The sequence below is a fragment of the Amblyomma mixtum genome, chromosome 7 (assembly GCF_055824585.1).
Source record: "Amblyomma mixtum isolate Tamu chromosome 7, ASM5582458v1, whole genome shotgun sequence".
NCBI lineage: Eukaryota > Metazoa > Arthropoda > Arachnida > Ixodida > Ixodidae > Amblyomma > Amblyomma mixtum.
In genome coordinates, this window is record NC_143018.1 from 126,794,723 (window position 1) to 126,818,866 (window position 24,144).

Below are 24,144 nucleotides of genomic sequence, written 5' to 3' on the forward strand. Positions count from 1 at the left end.
TCAAGTTGCCGGGCTGCTTAATAGGAGCCCGCCATTGTCCTAACTCAACACTGCATCCCCATCAAAACATCAAAATTCAGGGAGGCACACACATACATCTAGGCACGGCAGCCAGCTAGGAGGTTCTTCGCGTGCAGCATATACACTCCTCACCAAAGCACAGTGTTCACGACACACAGATTTGGACGATCTTGGTGGCTCGGCATGTCTGTCCATCATACGGCTTTTCCAAAGACTGAATAGTCCCATCAACATAAACAGATCATAAGGCACAACAGAGTTTTTGTCAACAGGCAGAAATCTAATAGTGTACGGTATAATTTCAATGTCCTTTTTAAGAGTTCGTTGTAGTATGTCCCAAAAGAACATGGCATCACGGCACAGGATGAAGCAATGATCAATTGTCTCAGGCACGTTACACAGACGGCAATTTACATTCCAGGGTACAAATATCCCCTTGTCATTAAGAAATGTCGTGACAGGCAGCGTCGCTGTGTGTAGTTTGAAAAAGAACGTTTTAGCGGCTGCGTGAATGCACATCCGCCTAACACGGTTTAGAACACTGATGTCCAAAGACCCCAGATAAAGCTGCCGATACAATGGTGTAGGGAACAAAGACTCAGTGAGAGCCTGGGTCATCTGTTTTCACGAGAGGCTATACAGGTAATCTAAAGAGAAGCGCACAGTGAGGAAATTGAAAGTGTCAGCAACCTCCTTAAGGAACCCCCATAAAGTCCCCTCACGAGCCTGCACAGTCGGTGCGAATAAGTAAGGCAAATGAAAACTAAGCCGCCTAATGAGCACAGCTACCAGAAACGGGTGATTTGCCGATTTTAAAATGAAAAAACGGGAAACAAGTTGATGCACGAACAGGTGAACAAGACCCACTCCACCACCCTCTAAGGGAAGGAACAAGTTGTCATGCCTCATGGGCTCCCATTGAGAGCGCCAAACGAATGTTGCAAATATCCTGTGTATTGCTTGCACCTTCCTCCTCGCACAATGCAGGACTTGAAGGACATACGCGAGCTTTGCAAACAAAAATATATTACAGATCTGTGCCCTAGCAAACACTGAGAGTTCCCTACCCATCCAAGCCTGTGTTTGCCGCCGTAGAGTTACAATTTGAGAATCCCAGTAGGCTGTACTGTTGCGAACTTGGGGCAGCGGAACGCCTAGGTACTCAAGAGGGCTACTGTCCCAGCATATGCCACCGAACTGGCTTGGCCTAGTTCCCCAATAACCCAACCAAAAAGCTTTGGATTTCTCTATATTAAGAGCCGCGCCTGATACATCACAGAACTGTTTAGTCAAGTTTAGAGCCTCAAGTACACTCTTTTTGTCGGAACAAAAGAGGGCGGCATCATCAGGATAGGCTAAAACTTTAACTTCATATTGAGCCACAGAGAAACCTCGGATAGCTGCGCTGTTAATTATACTGAGACAGAGGGGTTCCAGATATAGGGCAAACAACAATAGAGACAGTGGCCATCCTTGACGAACAGATGCTTCTAGTGGTATTGGTTTCGTTAGCTCCTGATTAACAATAACCCTTGTATAGGAGTTCTTATTGCACAGCCTTATGCCTTTGAGCAAGACGTCACCAATATTTGCATACTCCAAGACCGCGAACAAGAAATCGTGCCGAACTTTATCAAAAGCCTTCGCCAAGTCAATTTTAATCAGAGCAACTTGGCCTGTCTCATCTTATATTGTCTCTAATACTGAACGTGCAATATGGATATGTGTTTGAATACAACGGCCTCTAATACCACAGACCTGATGCGAACCTATCAAGTCCATAATGACGAGCTGCAGACGACTGCTAAGAACCTTGGCAAAAATTTTGTAATCAACATTGCAGAGGGAAATTGGACGATATCCCTCAACAGTTTTCAACTGATTAGTATCTTTGCTTTTGGGAATTAATATTGTGTGCCCAGAATAGAAAGTGGGAGGCAGGACACCCACATCATAAGATGCTTGGAAAACTTCCATCAAAACAGGCACTAGACAAGGCGAAAAAGTTTTATAGAATTCGCTAGTAATTCCATCTGGCCCAGGAGATTTCTGGCTCTGCAGGGCAGAAATGGCTGATTGAATTTCATCCAAAGTGATAGGTCCCTTCACTATAGCACACTTCTCATCGTCTAGTCGAGGGAAGTTTCCGAGTAAGGAACTGTAATCGAAACCCTGATTTGGATCTTCGCAACTGCCAAACAGCTTTCGATAATAGTCGAAGAAAGCAGCAAGAATACCATGCGCATCGCTGTATGTGCAATCACCATACTGAATTTCCAATATTTCCTTCGCAAGAGCATTCTCTCCTTCATCACTCAGGGCCCGACGAGAAGGTTGCTCATCAAGAAACCTTGGGGACCGAGATCGTATCAAGGCCCCCTTATATCTTTCTGTCGCAAATTGTTAAAGCTCTAACAAGGAGACAGAAACACAGGCGCACCGTCGCTTAGTTAAAGACACAGAAGGCCAAAGGGAGAAAAAAAAGACGAAGCTCCCCGTCGAGGAATTGCACCCCGGTCTCCCGCGTGACAGGCGGGGATACTGGCCACTATACTAACGAGGAGACTTTTTTTTCTTTATTGCCTGCTAATACAGTGACAGGCCACACAAATGAATACATACATATACACTGAATCAGCACGTCAGCATGTGATGCGGATATTTCAAAATTTCTTCAGACACACTAAGTCATCAAGGATGGTAAACTACCCAGGGAGTTCATTTTGTGCACGTTACACTTCTCTAATATGTGAAACACTTTCGATTAGGTTATCGCGCGTAGATCGCACATTGGCATCTGCGTGCCGAAAAGCCATTCTCGTCCTCCACAAGCTGTGGAGGCCCAGGACCATGAACATATCAAAAGGTATCCCTTGATCGCTTTCAACTGGCAGAAATCGTATTCCATAGGGTGTTATGGGGAGATCTTTTTTTAGAGTGCGCTGCAAAATATCCCAGTGGAAGACTGCGTCCCAGCATTCAATGAAGGCATGTTCAATTGTTTCCGGCTTTTTACACAGCAAGCAATCGGTTGTCCAAGGCACGAATATACCTTTCTGTTCAAGCCATACTTTAACGGGGAGTGTGTTTGTGTGCAACTGGAAGAAAAATGTTTTGGCCGCAGGTCTTAAAGGCATCCTTCTGACTCGCTTCAGTACATCTTAACCTGAGCCTCCAGAGTACACAGTCATATACAATGGGGTGGGCAACATGCTGTCAACTAAGTCCGCGTACAGTTCTTTCTTTGTCACTGAGGACAAATGCTCCAAAGAAAAACGTGCACAAAGTATTCTAAAGGAAGCAACTACTTCTCGATAGTAGCCGGTCACTCTTATACTGGCAACATTTGATGTGGGAACAACAAACTCAGGCAGTGTTTTTGCCAATATCGCCTGGATGACTGTACGGAGAAAATCGTTACTTTCATCTCGCAGGAAGAAGAATCGCGATACGATCTGTCGTATAAACAAGTGTGAAAGCCCTAGTCCACCATCGCGAACTTTGCGAAAAAGGTTTGTACGGCTGGTCCGCTCCCAAGTGGAGTTCCAGATAAAGACGGCAAACACTCGGTGCATCTTTTGCACATTTATACGAGGCATGAACAACACTTGCATCATATACCACACTTTGGTAATCAAAAAACATTGCACGCTGCCGCACGCGCGAACACCGATAATCCGCGACCCTGCCATCCTTTTGTTTTTTCCCTCAACTCTTCTGTCTGTTCACTCCAGAACTGCGTCGAGTCCCTATAGTGCTAGAGTTGCACCCTGAGATACCGTGCAGGCACTGAAGTCCACTGTATACCCGCGAAATTGGCGGGTGTCGTATTCCAGCTCCCATGCCAAATTCCCACACTTTTTCGAAGTTAATCTGGGCACCAGTATAGCAACAGAAATTTCTGGCAATGCGCACAGCCTCTAGCACGCTTTCTCTGTCCTTGCAGAAGACTGCAACGTCATGTGCATAAGCCAGCATTTTAACTTCAGTGGCGTGCAGTCTAAAACCACGTATGTTTGCATCAAGGATGACTGCCCTACAGAAAGGTTCGAGGTATATGGCAAAAAGGAGAGGAGACAAGGGACACCCTTGCCTCACAGAGGAGCGGACTAGCACCTTTGAACTAAGACACTTGTTGATGATAATCTGCATTGAACATTCTTCATAACTATACTGACGATGAGACAGAAACACAGGCGCACCGTCACTTAGTTAAAGACACAGAAGGCCAAAGGGAGTAAAAAAGAAGACTAAGCTCCCCGTCGGGGAATCGAACCCCGGTCTCCCGCGTGACAGGGGGGGATACTGGCCACTATACTAACGAGGAGACAGAAACACAGGCGCACCGTCGCTTAGTTAAAGACACAGAAGGCCAAAGAGAAAAAAAAATACGAAGCTCCACGTCGGGGAATCGAACCCCGGTCTCCCGCGTGACAGGCGGGGATACAGGCTACTATATTAAGGAATTTTTGGTGGTCTTGAAAAACACAAAATAACAAATGATAAAATATTTTCAGCTGCAGTTCAGCCACTGCATAGGAAGTGGAAACTTTTCAAATGAATAATATCATGAAACTTTCCTACTATTCAATTTAAATCAGTACAGAAACGTAGCACCCGGTTTATAGTGTCTAACTTTTCCCGCACTGCTCGATTAACTGCAATGAATAGTACTTTGAACCTTTCAAGTGTTTAACTTCGTAGAAAACTCGCGAATGCTAACTTTTCACAAAATTTACTACCCCAAACACCAGTTAAAATGGGATGTTCTGTCTGCACTGTCTTTCAGATCACCTCGCACAGACCATCGCCGCAACGTTCGCATTGCATACTGCCGGACAATGCGCACTTTAATTCATTTACACCGAAAACGGCCAGCGATTAGAAATACCTGCCCACCTTAGTTCCCGTTATTTCTGACACGCGTTTTCTTGAAATAGCCACTGAAAACATGATTTTTGGCTAATGTGCCTTGTTACCTAATCCGATCTTCTCTCTCGTGAAAGCTTATACTGTTTTGTTTTCTATATTGCATTTTGTTTTTGTTTTGCTGCGTTATGACTAATTTTCTTCTGTTTAATCCACTACCGTCTGTAATGGCCCCAGGGGCCTTGAAGAATTTGTAATAAATAAATAAATAAATAAGCAGAGAAACCCACTCTGCTGGGTCAGGCTGCACTTTGAAAACTTCGTGTGTAAACTCCACTCTCAATGAAATTTTCACATGCTGAGCAAATGTTGGAATCTGCATGTCGCATCTACGTTCTTGTTTTGCACAGACTGTGGAGGCTGCGAAGCATAATCAAATCACAGGGCACCTCGTCGTTTTGTACTGGGAGGAATCGGCTTCCGTAATGGTGTAAGGGAAGATTTTTCTTGATCGTTCTTTGGAAGACATCCAAAAGAGACATTGATTCCCAGCACTCTAAGAAAGTATGCTCCGTCATCTCAGGTTTTTTACATAACAAATGATTTGTGGTCCATCGCACGAAGATCCTTTTGACTGTGTTCGGCATGACCTACTGCTAGAAAAACTTGATGTCATGGGCTTTAGGGGTCCTTTTAACGATTTGCTGAAAGAATATTTTTCTAATCGGGCTCAAGTTGTTGAAATAAGCGGGCATCGAAGTTCTGAATCATTTTTGTCGGCAGGTGTTCCACAGGGCTCTGTTTTATCGTCTTTGCTTTTCAATTTATTTGGAAATGATTTATCGAATGCTGTCGCAAAATGTTGCATCTTTCAATACGCCGATGACACGTTATTGTTGTCAAGAAATATTTCGTTGCCTCTGGCCATGGATTCTCTTAGAACAGATGTGGTGCATGTTATGAACTGGTTCTTAAATAATTCTATTGCAATTAATCAACAGAAAAATAAACTCATTTGTTTTCGTAATCCTCATAAAAAGCTTTCTTTTGTTGAACCATTGTTTTTACATTCTTCCCATTGTCTTAATTGTTCTTGCATTTCAATTAATTTTTCAAATAGTGTCAAGTACCTTGGCATACTTTTTGACAGTGATATGTCTTGGAACAGTCATCTTACCCTAGTATGCAACAAGCTTCGTGGTTTATCATGTGCACTATACAATGTTTGTTGTTTATTACCTTTTCAGACTCGCAAGATTATTGCACATGCTCTCATTTATGGTATTCTCAGATATGGAGTCACTGTTTATTATCATTGCTCAGGGACTTGGCGAATGAAATTAAATGCGATACTAAAGAACATCCTTCGATACGTGGCATACAACATAAATGCTTCACCTGACTGCAATTTGTTTTCGCTTTTACAGCTGCCCTCTTTTGATGCCCTCTTCCATCATGTAGTCATTCGTGCTCACTTTTGGGAGAGTAAATTTTTGGTGCCTTTCATTCCTGTTTGTCCTTTTCGACATCATCCCCGTGTTACGGTACGTCGCTGCTACACTCACTCTGGCCACTTCACTCGTAATTATTACATACCAAAAATGTTTAATTCTCTGCCTGAATCAATCTTTTCAGTTTCTTCGTTGTCTCAATTAAAGAACTTCTTAAAAACACATATGTCGGTAACCTAAACTGTTTCTTTGTTCTTGTTTGCCTTAGGTATTGCGGTTTATCATTGTTTGCTTGCTTTGTAACGCCTATTGTTTAATGTATCTCTTTCATCGACTGCCGAGTACTGCCCTACAAGCCTTTATGGCTTGGGCAGACTTGTCTTAAAGATTGTATTTTGTTCTCTGAAAATAAAGGTGTTTATTATTATTATTATTATTATTATTATTATTATTATTATTATTATTATTATTATTATTATTATTTATCGTTCAGCAGTGCTTTAACAGGGCACATATTGGCATGGATTTTGAAAAGGAATGTTGTTACTCCTGACCTAGCGGGCATCATCTTAACTCGCTTTAGAACATCTTGCTCAGGGCATCCACGGTGAGGTGACCGGTACAAAGGTACCGGCAGCATCATGTCAACCAGATCTTTGTACAGTTTTTTCTTCGTGACATTGCACAGGTAATCTGGACAAAAACGTACTTCCAGCATCTTGCACTACAGAACAACCTAGCGCAAGAAGACAAGCAAAGCCCCATTCTTGTTTTTGCACGATACTATTCTTCCAGGCAGCAGCTTCTGCAAGCGCACTTGCTTAACCGTTCTTGGAAAGACATCACTTTGATCATGGAGGAAAATAGATCGCGAAACAACTTGACGCAAAAACAAGTGCGCCAACCCAAGTCCTCCGCTTTTGACAGAAAGAAACAAATTTGTTCGACTGGTTTTCTCCCATATTTATTTATTTATTATTTATTTATTTACAAATAATGCTAATCCCAGTTGGGATTGTGGCAGGAAGGCTTAGTAAGGTTAACAGAACGCGGTCAAGCATAATCGAAACATTCAACTGGTCAGCATGTTAAGAAAAACAACAAACGGTAAAACGAAAATACAACCGATCTGTGACGAAAACAATCAAATAACACATACAATAAGTATTATACAAAGAATAACAAAATGTTGAAATATTGCTAGTTGTTATAATACGCAGACAATAAGTAAACAGTAAATATTATAAGCGTACACTGGAAAGACATTAATGGTATAGGTGTTTAGTTTATGTAACGCTGCATAGTTTGACAAAAAAAAAGCTTACACATAAAAAAAAAACAAATAACCATGGGTATAATAATAACAGAACGCAAGCAACCAGGAATGAATAACTAATAACATGACGTACTCTCAACTGCAGTATTAAATTTTGTCAATGATGAACAGTTAGTAATGGATGGATCAAGGCTGTTCCATTCTCGTATTGCTAGTGGAAAAAAAGGAATTTTTAAAGCAGTTAGTATGGAAATGATACTCACTTAATGTATGCGAATGTTTATGACGCGTTGATCTTGCTTCGGAAAGGGAAATATATTTAGTAGTGTCGAGTTTTAGATGTCGATTTATTAGTTGAAACATGAAATTTAGTCGTGCGACTTTTGCACGGGTCTGCAATGATTTTATTCCTTCAGTTTTCATTAATTCAGTAGGCGAATCGGTTGTTTTGTATTCGTTAAATATAAATCTGACTGCTTTTCTTTGAACGGCTTCAAGTTTGGTTATATCTTGATTAGTATAAGGAAACCAAACGACGTTAGCATATTTGAGAACAGATCTAACCAAAACATTGTAGGCTAAAAGCTTAGTTTGAAAAGGGGCTAATGTGAGGCGTCGTCTAAGAAAAAAGAGTCGTTTCAAAGCTGTTGAGATGATTTTGTCCATGTGAGCGTTCCCCCTGAGGTCATGGGTTATTAGTACGCCAAGATACTTATGATTAGTCACTACAGTAAGTGGTGTGCCATTTATAGTATACCGAAAGTCGGATTTATGTTTCTTTCTAGAAACTGTCATAACAGCAGATTTAGTAGCGTTGAGTGTCATCTGCCAGTCAGTGCACCATTTTGCTATAGAATGTAATGCGCTGTTAAGAGCTTCATGATCCTCTGTTGTATTAATTTAGCGGTAAATTACACAGTCATCGGCGAACAGTCGTATATTAACGTTGAGATTAGTCGTCAGGTCATTTATAAAAATCAAGAAAAGAACAGGTGCCAAGACGCAACCCTGAGGTACACCAGACACAACATTTACTACGTGGGAGGCTTGATGATTAATTTCTACAAATTGTGTTCTGCCTGATAAGTAGTTGCTAATCCAATTAACTATAGAGCCATGACCTAGAGTTGATTCTAGTTTATTAATTAGTTTAATGTGTGTAACCCGATCAAATGGCTTTGAAAAATCTAGTAGTATTAGATCGGTTTGCTTTTGTCTGTCTATGCTGTGGGATAAGTTATGGGCTAATTCTAATAACTGTGTTACTGTCGAAAGGCCTTGGCGGAAGCCATGCTGAAATGGGGAGAGTATGGTTTCATTTTCAAGGAAGACGGTTATGTGTTTTAGTATGATGTGTTCGAGTACTTTAGACACTGAACAGGTGATAGAGATGGGTCTGTAATTAGAAACATCTGTCCTGTTTCCTGATTTGTGTATCGGAATAATTATGGCTATTTTCCATTCCTTTGGAAGGGTACATGTTGCGAGGATTTATTGAAAAGTAAGCACAAATACTTAGCCATCCATTCGGCGTATCTTTTTAGAAAGGAATTTGGGATGTTGTCTGGTCCTGGTCCCTTTTTTGTGTCTAGATCTAACAACAGGTTAAGTACCCCAGTCTCAGTTACAGTTAGTGATTCAATGTGTTTCGTTGTTCGTGAGGTCTGATGAGGGACTATACCATTATCGGTAGAAAAAACTGACGCGAAGTAATCATTCAGTTTGTTGGCTATCTCAAGGCTTACTTCTTTTGAGGGTGGGTTTTCAGGTTGTCTTTTAGGATTAAGGTAGCTCCAAAATTTTGATGGGGACGTTCTTATAAAGTTATTGAGGGTGTTATTAAAGTAATGTAATTTAGAAGCCTTTATTCGATGTTTCATGCTTTGTATTGCAAGGTTAAGACTGGTCCTTGTTTTCGTGCAAGGGTTCACCTTGAGGGCTTTTTTACGGCGATTAACTTTGCGCTTAGCGTGTATGACTTCGCGGGTGATCCAGGGGTTACGTCTTTTTATTTGCTTCCTTCTACGTGGGACGAACTTATGAATACAATATGAGACAGTCGTTTTAAAGCTGTGCCATAAGGATTCAATGTCAGAAGAAGCATCGCTTGCAAGTTCTTTGTATGTGTCGAACTCGAAGAAAAGATGATCTAGAATACTATTATCGTCAGCTTTAGTGAAATCATGAACAAAAGTTTGCGGTCGTGGCGAAGAAAGCTTGCTACTGATAGGGACACTGCATAAGATTAGTTTGTGATCGGAGATTCCGTCTAGTATTTCAGTTTTAGTTTTATGGAGTGGAAAGTGGTGACTTAGAAATACTAGATCAAGCGTGTTACTCGAAGAACCTTGTAGACGTGTTGGTTCATTTACAATCTGAATGAGATTAAACTGTAGCATAATATCTAAAAGATAGTCTGAAGAAGCGGAATGATGTTGCATTGTGAGTCAGTCAATATCCGGGAGGTTAAAGTCGCCAAGCAAGATTAGTCTGGTACCAAGAAGATGACATTGCATATGGCGATGTAATGCAAGCATGAAGTCATGATCACTTGATGGGCTGCGATAAACGCAACCCACCACTATCGAGTAGGAACCAAATGTCAGTTTGGAAAAGATTGCCTCTACGCCTTCGATATCGGGAAGTACAGTGACTTGTATTTTTTTGTTCACAAAAATGGCTACGCCGCCACCACGAGTTTTTCTATCCTTGCGAATTATCGCGTAATTTGGGGGCGTAACCTCGGTGTCCATGATATCGGACGTGAGCCACGTTTCAGTCACGGCCATAAAGTCGGGTTTTATGCCCATAAGTAAGCTTTCCAAAGAATCAAGTTTTTTAGAATGCTGCGAGCATTTATGTTAGCAAAAGTTATTTCTGTTTCTGCTGGTGGCGGCGTGGCCGTAATGTTTTTGCATCGCTTTGACTGTTTTTTTGGGGACTAGTAGGACTGACTTTGGTTTCCATTGGCATTACACGGTTCTGCTCATCATCCCAGTAGAAAAAATCACCGTTAATACGCAACTTATCAAAGACAAGAGCAACTTTGTCTCCGTTGTCTTTGTGCTCCTTCGCAGTCTCCCATAACTTCTTTCGTATGCTACGTACACGGGCCGAGTAATCCTCACTGACTGAGTACTCCGATCCCTTCAGCTTTGTACAGTTGTTTAGTATTTTAGATTTGTCCCGTGAGTCAAGCAGTTTAAGGATAACAGGTCTGGCCTTTTTCGTATTCGTAGGCCGGCCCAGTCTATGAATTCTTTCAATGGTAACGGGCTCTATTCTTAAGATGTTCTGAACAATTTTCTCGTTGACTGTTTTTTCCAGTGTGTCGCTGTCCTCACTTTCATCCTCAGAAATTCCATATATTATAGATGTGCAAACAAAAAACAGCAAGAACACGGTGCATTTTTTAATGGCTTCCCGCAATGCACACAGAACATTGATAAGGTACCACAGCTTTGAAATCAGAAGAAAAACATTGCAAATAGAAGCACTGGAAAACACTGATAGTTGCCTTCCTTTCCACACATCCGCTTTCTCTTTTGCCCTGGAAATTTCTTCTATCCAGTGCTTTATTTTTATTAGAAAGGCTATCTCTCTTTGTTAATGTAAAAATCAATTTTGTATGCGTCAGATATCGGCTTGCAATTTATTTGCTTTAACATTTCTTGTTTAGCTTCTCGTTGTCCTATTGCTTTTATTTATTTTCCTTACGCGTTGATGATTTGAGGTCTCACTACAGTATCTCCTTTGGGATATATTGCTCTATAACACTTAACAGTATGCTGCAAACTATTATATTGTCGCGAGTGGAAGAAAAAGACGAGTAGCGATTGCGGCGCGCCGACGACGACGTTGCTGCTGGTGGACCTGCCTGTTTTGTTCTGTGCTCTCTGTCTTCACCCGTTCTCGCCGCCGGCCTGTACGTCAAGCCGTGACATTTGGTGGAGGTGCTGGGTACCGCATCTCATGCAGCGCACCCCGCCTCGTAGTTCGAGCCCCGTCCTAAGTCCTGGCCGTCGAGTTTTCTTGGAGGAGCCCTCGGCAGAAACTGAGACTCGCGCTAGCCGACGTCAGCAAGGCCAAGCGCCGGAATTCGGACTCTTGCCCGAGGGATCGCGGACACCTAGGACAGCCAACGTCACCATGGCGTCCCAGTCACAACAAACCGACCCCGCGATTGCGTCGAGGATCGTCTACGTGCCTGTCACTCCAAGATCTGTCGTCCCGTTCCGTGGCGATGGCCTCGACGATGTTGAAGACTGGGTCCAGCACTATGAAAGAGTAGCTCGACATAACGGGTGGACTCCCGACCAATGCCTGCAGAATCTGTACTTCTCCCTGGAAGCCACAGCAAAGTATTGGTTTGAGAACCATGAGGCTTCTTTAACATCATGGGAGACATGCAAGAGCGAACTGGTGCGCACGTTCGCGAACCAACACCGGCGACAGCAAGCAGAAGATCTGCTCCACGCTCGCATCCAGGGACCCACCGAAAGCGTCAGGAGCTTCGTCGAAGACGTGCTGCGTCTGAGTGCCCGCGCCGACCCGCGGGCTACTGAGGAGAAAAAGGTACGGGCGTTGATGAGGGGTGTCCGGAATGACATCTTTGGAGGCCTCATACGCAATCCTCCGACCACAGTAGCCGGATTTGTCGCCGAAGCTACAAATATCGAGCACGCATTGGCGACAAGAACCAGTCACCTTCAGAGACTGAGCGCCCTTCCTGCCGTCTCAAGTCTTGCCTCGTCTGGCCTGGGCGGAGTTGGTCTAGCCGATGTTCGAGAAATAATTCGCGACGTCATCCGCGAGGAGCTGAAAAAGCTCTTCCCTTCTCCTGAGCAGCCCGCCTCTGTCTCCATCGCGTCGGCCGTTCGCGAGGAACTGCGACACACGCTGGCGCCAGAAGACGTCCCAATTGTAGCTGCAGCCGACCCACCAACTCTGAGCTACGCCGCCGCAGTTCGTCGTCCGCCTCCCGCCCATCGCCAAGTCCAGAGCGCTCCCGATTCTGGCCTTCAACGCCGCGAGTTCCTGCACCCGTCTGATGCCCGCCTGGGACCGCCGAGACGCAGGAAGACCGACATCTGGAGGACTGCGGACCGGCGACCATTGTGTTTTCACTGCGGTGAGCCTGACCACATGTATCGCTCCTGTCCATACCGCGAGCTTGGCCTAAGGGGTTTTAACCGGGCTGATCCGTGCCCCCGCTACGGTGAACAGCCCCGCGACATACAAGACTACCTTCGACGTTCTCCATCACCGGTTATAGCTTCTCCTCGCACCTCCCGGTCGCCGCCACCTCGCCGCCCACCATCCCCTTCTCGCGGGTCTCGCCGTGAGAGCCTTTCGCCACTTCGGGAAAACTGAGTACGGCGACGCCTGGAGGTGGCGTTGCCGGAGTCGCACGAAGTAAAGAACCTCCGCCTACGTTGGAATGTCCCAGCTCGACCGATGGCATCCTTGGAAGCGCGAATCGTTTTGTAACCTCTAGCAATGTGCACATTCTGATCGACGGACGCGACGTAACGGCGCTTGTGGACACCGGCGCCGATTACTCGGTCTTCAGCGGAAGTTTCTCTCGGCGTCTTCGCAAGGTTACCACCCAGTGGGACGGACCGCCCATACGTACCGCGGGAGGCCACATCGTAAACCCTGTTGGCAAGTGCACTGCCCGCGTCGAGATCCACGGTGAGACGTGCCCCGCCACATTCGTGATATTGGAGAATTGCTCTAAAGATGTTATTCTGGGCATGAATTTTCTCCGTGAATATGGCGCCGTAATCGACATAGGGCAGAACAGGTTGACCCTCCGCGCACGTTCTTCATCGCCAGTACCGCCTCGGGCCACAGGCTTTGCGATGAAAGTTGATGCCGACCATGTCCACTTGCCGCCGTTGTCGACAGTTTTCCTGCCGGTCCGAGCCGATACAACAGCATGTGGAGAAGGCGTTCTGGAAGGCAGTGTCCAGCTGTTACTTACGCGTGGCATTGGTGTTGCGCGAGGGGTCGCAAATGTTCGACGAGGGTATGCCAACATCTTCGTGACCAACTTCAGGAACGAGCCGCAGCACCTGACAAAAGGGTCAGTTATAGCCCAAATGGAAGAACTTAGCGGCGTTCGTGAAGCTGTTGCGCTGCCTACAGAGGCGGCCCCGCCCGAGTCTCGAGACCCTGCAACGTTGCCCCTAGATATCGACCCCAAACTTGAGCCTTCCCAAACACGTGAACTGCTCTCTCTTTTGCATCGGTACAATAACTGTTTCGCGACGACATCCCGAGTTCGCCAGACACCCGTCGCCAAGCATCGAATTATTGTCGACACCGCAACGCACCCGATTCGTCAGCCGCCGTACCGCGTTTCCTTGAAGGAAAGGGAAACCATACAGGAGCAAGTGCGCGAAATGATAAAGGACGACGTCATCCAACCATCCAACAGTCCGTGGTCCGCACCTGTAGTACTAGTGAAGAAAAAAGACGGGACCCTACGATTTTGCGTCGACTACCAGCGACTCAACAAGGTGACCAAGAAGGACGTGTATCCACTACCACGCATCGACGACACCCTAGACCGTCTTCTTCATGCCCGCTATTTTTCGTCCATCGAATTGAAGAGTGGATACTGGCAAATTGAAGTGGATGAGCGCGACCGCGAAAAGACTGCATTTATAACCCCGGATGTCCTCTACGAGTTTAAGGTGATGCCGTTTGGCCTGTGTACAGCGCCCGCGACATTTCAACGAGTCATGGATACTGTGCTCGCCGGTCTAAAGTGGCAGACATGTCTCGTGTATCTGGATGACGTTGTCATCTTCTCAAGCACTTTCGCAGACCATCTGGTGCGTCTTGAAGCGGTTCTTCAAGCTCTTCTGAACGCCGGACTCACGCTCAAGCCTTCGAAGTGCCGGTTCGCATACAGTGAACTAAAGTTCCTTGGTCACATCGTCAGCCAAGTGGGTGTGAAGCCAGACCCCGAGAAAACGGCCGCCGTCGCCTCCTTCCCTCCACCGTCGGACAAGAAGACCGTCAGAAGCTTTCTTGGTCTCTGCGCATACTTCCGACGTTTCGTACGGAACTTTGCCCAGATCGCGGCGCCACTTTACCGCCTGACGAAGGATAACGTTGTCTTTGAGTGGACCGAGGAGCAACAATCAGCATTCCGCCAATTAAAACACGCCCTTGCAACATCCCCCATACTAGGCCATTTTGATCAAGACGCCGACACTGAACTCCACACGGACGCCAGCAACAAAGGACTAGGAGCAGTGCTGGTGCAATTCCAGGACGGCGCTGAGAGGGTTATTGCGTATGCCAGCCGAGCTCTTTCGCAGGCGGAGGGCAATTACTCGACAACTGAGAGAGTGCCTCGCTGTCATCTGGGCCATCACCAAATTCCGGCCCTATCTGTACGGTCGCCCTTTTCGTGTCGTCACCGATCACCATTCGCTGTGCTGGCTCGCCAATATTAAGGATCCAGCAGGCCGCCTTGCTCGGTGGAGCCTTCGGCTACAGGAGTACGACGTCACCATCACCTACAAGTCCGGCCGCAAACACCATGATGCTGACTGCTTGTCTCGAGCCCCCGTGGAGCCGGCACCGGGAGGCGAAAATGACGAAGAGGACGGCTTCCTTGGGGCATTGGACATGGCAGATATGGCTGCTCGGCAACGCAGTGATCCTCAGCTTGATCAGCTGATGGCGCACTTGGAAGGCCACGAAGCTGCGGTGCCTCGCATTTTCCAGCGCATACTGCCGACATTCAAGATAATGCATGGTGTATTGTACAAGCAGAACTTCGACAGCAGCCCGAGGTCGTGGCTCCTTGTTGTGCCGGAAGACCTGCGCGCCGAGGTCGCCCAAGCTTGCCATGACGATCCTACAGCTGGTCACCTTGGCTACAGCCGAACACTTTCACGTATTCGAGAACGGTACTACCGGCCGACACTTCCTAAGTACGTCCGTCACTACATAAGAACTTGTCGAGAGTGTCAAAGGCGCAAAACACCGCCCATACGACCAGCTGGCCTTCTCCAACCACTCGAACCACCACCTGTTCCGTTCCACACTGTCGGAATGGATTTTCTTGGTCCATTTCCAACGTCGCGGTCGGGCAACAAGTACGTTATCATAGCGACGGACTACCTAACACGATACGCGGAGTCCCGAGCACTTCCGTCGGCGACAGCTGTTGAGGCAGCCCAATTTTTTATTGAGTGCATTGTGCTCCGTCACGGTGCCCCTGCCGTTTTGATCACTGACCGGGGTGCCGCGTTTCTGGCCAAGCTCACACAGGAGATCCTCCGTCTCAGCTGCACCAGCCACCGCCGAACTACTGCGTACCATCCGCAAACGAATGGGCTGACGGAGCGGCTGAACAAGACCATGGCCGACATGATCGCCATGTACGTGGATGTCGCCCACCGCAGTTGGGACGCGGTACTGCCCTACGTTACATTCGCTTATAATACCGCTGTCCAGGAGACGACAGGTATGTCCCCTTTCCAGCTGGTACATGGAAGACAGGTCACCACGATGCTTGACGCTATGCTGCCGCACGAGCCACCTGTCGACGTCGCCGATGATGCCCGACTAGTCTGCGAGCGCGCAGAAGAAGCTCGGCAACTCGCCAGACTCCGTACCCAACATCAACAACATGCCGACGCTCGTCGGTACAATCTCCGTCGACGCGACGTCCATTTTTACCCTGGAGACAAGGTCTGGGTGTGGACACCGGTGCGCCGTCGAGGTCTCTCCGAAAAACTCATGAAGCGCTACTTCGGCCCGTATACAGTTGTTCGCCGCCTCGGTGAACTTAATTACGAGGTGCTGCCCGAAGGAACCCGACCGTCATCACGTCGTTCACCCCGCCCTGAAATAGTGCACGTAGTGCGGCTTAAACCGTATTACGCGCGATGATCGCCTGGACCCGAACTGATTTTACCACTCCCTTTTACACTGGCCAGCAGGAGTTGCTGGGCGCGTGTGTGGTTTCCCTTCCTGTGCTCTTGCTTCCGTGCTAGCATCGGGACGATGCTTCTTTATAGGGGGAGGTAGTGTCGCGAGTGGAAGAAAAAGACGAGTAGCGATTGCGGCGCGCCGACGACGACGTTGCTGCTGGTGGACCTACCTGTTTTGTTCTGTGCTCTCTGTCTTCACCCGTTCTCGCCGCCGGCCTGTACGTCAAGCCGTGACAATATGATGTAATAAACGTTGGACTTTAAAACGGGAGGCACGTGACGCGGTGATAATTCCTCTGGTTTTCTTGTGTCGAAAAACTAGATATTCTTTAAGGTAGGAATTAGAGCGAGATGATAATGACTGGGCATAAACCAATAATATATAAGTTGTTATGCTCTGTTGAGACCATATGGTAGGAGGTGAATTTTTTCAGCGACAGCACTTTACAGCGTGCATCATATTTTTTGTAGGCATTTTTTGATTATGTGTCATATTTTCCGAAGCACAGTTAGGGCGGACGTGAGATGTGTTGTTAATGGCCAAGAACCAGATAAAAAAAAAACTGCCGACATGGCGAACACTAAAATGACACACACAGGAGATGTGACGCAAAAAGAAAATTCAACAGAACGATGCGTCGCATACTAGTGCCGCAGCCGGGCAGATTCAAGATTGACGCGTTCGCGGTCGGCGGTAGCTTGTTGAGTGTTTGAAGCAAGTGCATAAAATTTCCATACAACTCTCTCATTAACACTTTATCGTTGAATGCTTACTTAATCGCCGGCTTCCCCTACGCTTGCGTAGAGCTTGTGTAATTTGTTCTTTCGGGCTCATTAGTTAAGTAGTGCTACTGCCAAGCAGCCATTACAATCGCCAAAGCAGTCGTGCGGACAGCTGCGCTCACCTATATCGAACTTTCTGGGCATTGTCGCGAGTGTGACTTACGCAATGTTATTCTTTGTTTTCCTTCATTTTTCTTTCACAGAATGTCTAAGAAGGAACCAAGGTGATGGTTCCGGCTTGTGGGTATGCGTTATGTTCCATTGCGCAGAAAGAACTCGAAAGAGCTGTAAGCTGCGTCAGCAGTCCGTCATTGTCGCTGGCAAAGAAAGATAGGGGATTTTTAGACTCAGGGCAGTATGCCAACCGGTGAAACGTGTTGCAACCTGACTGATTTTAATGGTAGTGACGCACGTCACCGCAGCAGCTGCTACATTGGTTGGTTGCATTATAAAATTTTTGCAAGCATGATCGTCAATAATATTTGTAAAATACTTCGCATACGGGCAATCAGATATGGAATCATTATTCACCTCAATCAGAAAAATAATGGAGACCATTAAATGCCCAAGACACTCCAGAAACGCAAAGCGAACAAAGAAGGAGGAAGCCGCAGGGATCTTGCCTACGTTTCAATAAAAGGACCTGTTTTCTTCTGGGCTTAGCGTTCTCAAGGTGTTTTCAGAAATGTCATGAGTTCAGTTACAATGCCGTATGTCGGCCTGTACAAGGTTCCTGTCATCACATTCAATATTTTAAGCAATACACTTACGCTATTACGCTGTAGTGTATACAGCTTGCTCGGGCGAAAAGCCGTCGGCGTAGTCGGCACAGCTTATTATGCCAACTTATTACTTATTACTTATTATGCCAACTTATTATGCCATCTTATTATGCCAACCAATTGCCGCATAATGTTCCGGATGGTGTCATACGAGTCAGCGTTTCGTGAAGCATGAACTTACTAGCTTAGTTACAGCCCAGCTCGCGGCAGGGATTCACTCCGGTGACCTATAATCGAAGGCTGCTTAAAAAAATTTATTGCGGTAATTTGTGGTTCTAATGATTGATGATTGATTGCTGTACGATAGGCGTTGACAAGTTATTGAAATCATTGAAATTGTTGCAATTAATCAATTAATTCCGAGTCATGCCTTTTTTTTGTCACACCCTGTTTATCAGCCCATTTGCCTTCCTGTATATTTGCTCAAGTTCTGTTTTTCCCGTTACTATTATGTCTTCATTACATTCTAATTTTTTTTTTGATCCAATGTTTTTCTGCATGTATTTTGTACAGTCGTGATAATATGTAATCAGCTATTAGACGTAACAGTGTTTGTTTCTACGCATTTATGGTTTTTCTAGCTACTGTTGTACATATTTATTGCTCCCCCCTTACACAATGCCTCCCTGGAGGCCTGTAAGGTATCTGCAAATAAATAAATAAATAAATAAATTCGATAAATAAAAAATTTAAAGAAAGGGTTAAAAGGTGTGAAAATGCTCAGAATGAAAAGCTAATGCTTGATGATACTAATTTAAAAAATTTGCGTTGTGTAATTAATCAATTAAATAATTTAAGCAATTGCAAAAAATGAAAAATGAGTTAAAAGGTGTCAGAAAGCTCAGAATAAGAAGCCTAACTACGCTATCGGGCCATTCCCTTACGGCGGAACTTGTGTACCCTTTCCAATTTTTTTCATTCAGCTTTGTCAGTTCATCAAGAATCACATACGGACCGCTGTTCTCAGCTGGTAATCCTTCATTTTGTCTGGGCAGGTTTCGAACTTTTTCTCCAAGGTCTTCTATTTCGCTGTGGTTTCGTCGACGCCATTACAAGCGCAAATGCAGCGCTTCACACTTTCATTGAAGTTTCCGAGGTCAGGCTCTGTTTTGCGTCTAAAATCCTGAAGAAATTTTTAATGTGTTTCACGTCGCTACTAACTGCCGTCGGGTAACCATAGGAAAGTACGCATCAGAAACAGTTTCTTCTGCGCAAAATACGCATGAAACCCTCAATTCGAGAGCGCACCACAAGCAGCAACTCCTGCAGCGCTCAGCAGTAATGCGTGTAAAACTGGTTACGAATAATACAGTAAAAGTAATTTTGACCTGCATAAAGCACAGATACTGCGAGCCGTGTAGAATTCGCTGCCCACCGCTGGCAAAATGAAAGCAAGGGCTGTGTTCTCCGTCGTTTTATAGCTGGCTGCTGAGGCAGAGGCACTTGATATGGGGTTGGTAGCCGAGACAGATGACGAGGGGATGTCGAAACGGAACATTTTCTTTCTGCCGGCAGCTAGTGGCGGCCGATGCCTCAAGGGGGTGGTACCGCGGGCGCCAGGAGTTGCAGAAACTCTCACAGAGTTCCGTGTACATCGTTCCCCACCTGCATTCAATGCATAATGTGAAATTACAAGGTGAAATCATAAGATTTCGTTTCGCACTGCAAAATGAGTAACAACAGGAAAATAATATGGTTTCAACCTGGTGCTCATTGGCAAAATTCCTGACATGAAATGCTCAAGGATCGATCGACTGAGTCGACGGCCATAAAGACTTCACATGAGCAAGCTTAAAATAAAATAATTTGTTTACTAACAGAATGTTCAACGTCGCACGCGTATTTATTTAATTACAATAGGCGTTTTTCCGATAGGTCTTTGCCGTCAACTTTTTGCACGCGTTATACAAGGTCGTTTTTAAACATCCGATGTCCGTAGAGCAAACTTGGCGGCCGAAAGCAGTCGAAAAAGCCTTCGATGGCCTTAAAACCGAAAGAGACGATATTGCCTACCGGCCGATAAAAAAGCAACCCGGCCAAGTTGGTCGCCTGGATGTTACCCGGCACCGGTGTTGGTGGCAATGAGCGCCGAGCTTCTGTCGCGCCGCCTGCTCACTGCAGGTTCCCAATACGTCGTGTCACGTGGTCTAGTCAGGAGCGCGGAACGCGGGTCGCCACGGACAAGGTGCGTGTCTCATGATTTAGAATATGGCCGTGCTTTTTTCGGGGGCGAGAAAATCCCGGGTTAAAGTGGTCAAATACTAGTTCCAGCGCAAGTCACGCGTCCCTTCAGGTATCGGCTCATCTTGAGCGCATAAATTCATATTCCGCACCTCGGGCAACAGTACCAATATAGAAATTGAAACCAATAAACTAGGTTCGCCTGTGATCCTGAAGGCCTGCATTGCGCAATATAATAATGTGCCCTGAGAAGAAAACTTCCAAAGTTAGTTATTAATAGTTAACAAATAGTATTTTAACTACAAACTATAACGGACATGCTGTCCGCCATGCCGTACAATCCACCTGCTGAGACGGCACTGTCCTAGTTTATTGTCATTCTAAAGTTATTTATTTTAGCGTTACGACGATCTCTGCTGGCCTCTTCTTTAACTGTGCACACTAGGTGGTGATGCCAGACTCCTGTATGAATTGCTGTATGAATTGCTACAACTAACGAGACTAAGAAGAATACGTAGCGACGACGACGACTACCTGAAATACCTCCACTCGCTAAAAAACACACTAATCATCAGATACCATCCACAGACAACCCTTAATAATGCGTTCCAACGAGCAACCACTTTGAAACGAGATGTATTTCTTATAAAACGAACAAAAGCTAACTGTCAACGACCTCCTGCACTTATAACGAAATACTCAAACGCGCTTCCAAACATAAACAATATCCTGCGGAAATAGCACCCCATTTTAACTGGTAACGACCGTCTCAAGAAAATATTTCCCGACGCACCAAGGGTAACATACAGACGCAACACAAACCTGAAGGACATCCTGGTGCATGCTAGGCTCGGTAAGAAACCACCACCGACAGTAACTTCATGCTGTCGACCTAGATGCAAGACATGCAAACATTTACAAAGGGACACTACTGTTAAAAGTACGGCAAGCGATTTCAGTTTCGATATTAAGACCAGTTTTGAGTGCACATCGTCCAATATTATCTACATGCTCCAGTGCTCCTTCTGCCATAAACAATATATCGGAGAAACCGGGCAAACAATGAGTGCCAGATTAAACGGGCACCGGGCTGACACAACACGGAATGAACAGAAGGCAGTGTCGACCCATTTTAATCAACGCCATCACAAATTCGACGAACTCAAATTGTTCATTCTTCAGTCAGGCTTCAAATTGACTAGGGACAGAAAATACAGAGAAGCATTCCTAATCCACAAATTTAAAACACTGCAACCAACAGGGATTAACATGTCCAGAGGAAACCTGGAATCCCTCAGGTACATTCCAGGGTTAGCATAATTTTAAATTAACAAATGTCTTGCACGCGGTCAGACCATTTCCTAGAACCTCGCATAAGTATATTATCGCTCTTTGCACTCTTCTCACATCATATTGTGACGAAGACGAAGCTGGCAGTGGCGCGGGACGGAGCGCCCGCGCTAGGCCAGCGGCGATTAAATCATCTCATAGCCATCGTTCACCACGCCTCATTCTTCGGCTGGCCGCCGCGTTACATTTGGTGGAGGTGCGGGGATCCCTTCATCGCCAGCCTGGTCACGGAGCTTCGGCGTCCTAGGCCTGCCGTGGACGTCGGCCGTGAGTACCTGGTCAGCGCCGCACGGCCGTGCCCCCGCCAGCCCGACCTGAACCGACCTCGCCGCTCACCCCAGGCCCGTCCCCCGCCCGGACCACACGACACAACGACCCAAGACCCGACGGACCCAAGACCCCACCGACCCAAGACCCCACCGACCCAAGACCCCACCGACCCAAGACCCCACTGATTCAAGAACCAAACGTGAAGACACCGCCCCCCTGCCTCCGCCGTTCGGTGCGTCCAGAGACCTCGGCCGTCAGCTCCTGGCACCCTACGGCACGGATGCTTCGTGGACCGGGACTCATTCTCTCATCTTTCTCATCGTGGCGGCCAGCACTGCACCATCTTCTACATATTGTTTGATCCTTCACTCAAGACCATCGCCATTTCGCCGTATTTCGTCACCGATCGGGACGATCGCTCGGAGGCCCCGGGTAGTGTGACGAAGATGAAGCTGGCAGTGGCGCGGGACGGACGCCCGCGCTAGGCCAGCGGCCATTAAAATCATCTCATAGCCATCGTTCACCACGCCTCATTCTTCTGCTGGCCGCCACGTTACATTTAGTGGAGGAGCCGGGGGGTAGTGGCAAGTCCAAACGAAGAAGGCCAGTGGCGCAATCAATTAGAGCCGCGTCCGTCGTTAAAAAGTCGATGCCGAGGATCACATCGTGGGGGCAATAGTCGAGGACAGTGAACGCGACAGGGGTTGTACGACCAGCAATGGAAACACGCGCAGTGCACAGTCCAACAACGGCAGCAGCACTTCCGTCGGCGACGCGAACGGCTGAGGAAACGGCAGGTGTCACAACCTTCTTCAGACGACGGCGAAACGAGGAGCTAAGGACAGAACTTTGGGCGCCAGTGTCAATAAGAGCGGTAACTGGTGCACAGTCCACGCAGATATCGAGAAGGTTGCGGCGAGGAGCGAGGGTCCGGAGAGGATTTTCGGGCCGGGTCATCAATGCAGCATCACCTCCGGGAGCTGCATTGGTTAGTTTTCCGAGTGAGAGCCAGGTAAGGGTGGAGTGGACGGGCGTCGAAATTGCGGAAAACGGGAGCGGCGGATCTGAGGGGAAGGCGAGCGGCTGGACCTTCGCGCGGTCGAAGTGTCGAAAGCGTGCGGAGACTCAGCACGGGAAGACGTCTGGCGTGGTTCGAAGCCGGCACGGCGATCATAATTGGAACTAGGTCCGTAGTCTGCACGACGATCGTAAGTGGAACGAAGGTGAGGTGGTGAAAACCAACGGCTGCGGCAGTGACGCGAAATGTGGCCGACACGCGAACAGGTGAAGCAGATTGGGCGGTCGTCCGGGGTGCGGCAATCCGCAGGATTCCGGTAGCGGTAACGTGGTAGTACGGTCGGAGTCGGTGAAGCAGCAGCAACCAGTGGAGCGGTGTTTGGCAAACAGGGCGACGCAGACGGCAGGCCAGAATTGAGGCCCACGTTCGCAAACTCCTGGCGAACGACGGCCTGGATCAGCGCAATCGTAGAGTCGGCCGGTTGAGGGGCGAAGGTGACGGGAGTCATAGCTTCCAGTTCTCTGCGGACGATTCTAGTTAAATTGGCAGGATGGCATGGTTGTCGCAGTGTTGGGAGGTCTTCGCAGGAGGATGTCGCCGCGGTGTTCGGAAGGCGATCAAAACGAGAAGCAATACGGCGATGTTTTGCCTGCTCGAATTGCCGGCATACCTGGAGGACGGAGTCAACCGTTGCACAATCTTTACAAAGAAGAAGGTTGAATGCATCATCAGCAATCCCCTTCAGGATGTGGCCCACCTTGTCGGTCTCTGCTATGGCGCTGTCTACTTTTCGGCACTGAGCGAGGACGTCCTGGATGTATGAGAGGTATGACTCCGTAGACGACTGTGCTCGAGAAGCAAGGTCTTTTTTAGCACCCAGCTTGCGTCCAATTGGTTTGCCAAATAAGTCTCTGAGCTTTTCTTTGCAGTTGTCCCAAGAGGTGAGGTCTTCCTCATGCGTCTCAAACCAGACGCGCGCCGTGTCCGCCAGGTAGAAAATAACGTTAGCAAGCATGAGCGTCGCGTCCCAGCGGTTGTGCTTGCTGACTCGCTCATACATGGCGAGCCAATCCTCGACATCGACGTCATCGGTGCCACAAAAGGTGCCCGGGTCGCGAGGCTGCGCCACGACAACGGTCGGCGCTGGTGGTGATGCTGCGGACGGAGGTGGGTTGGACGGCAT

At 47.0% G+C, this 24,144-nt stretch overlaps 1 pseudogene; it reads right to left on the bottom strand.

The window, feature by feature from the left end:
- Positions 1 to 2,684: 2,684 nt before the first annotated feature.
- LOC149337539 (uncharacterized) lies at positions 2,685 to 24,144 on the bottom strand (annotated as a pseudogene).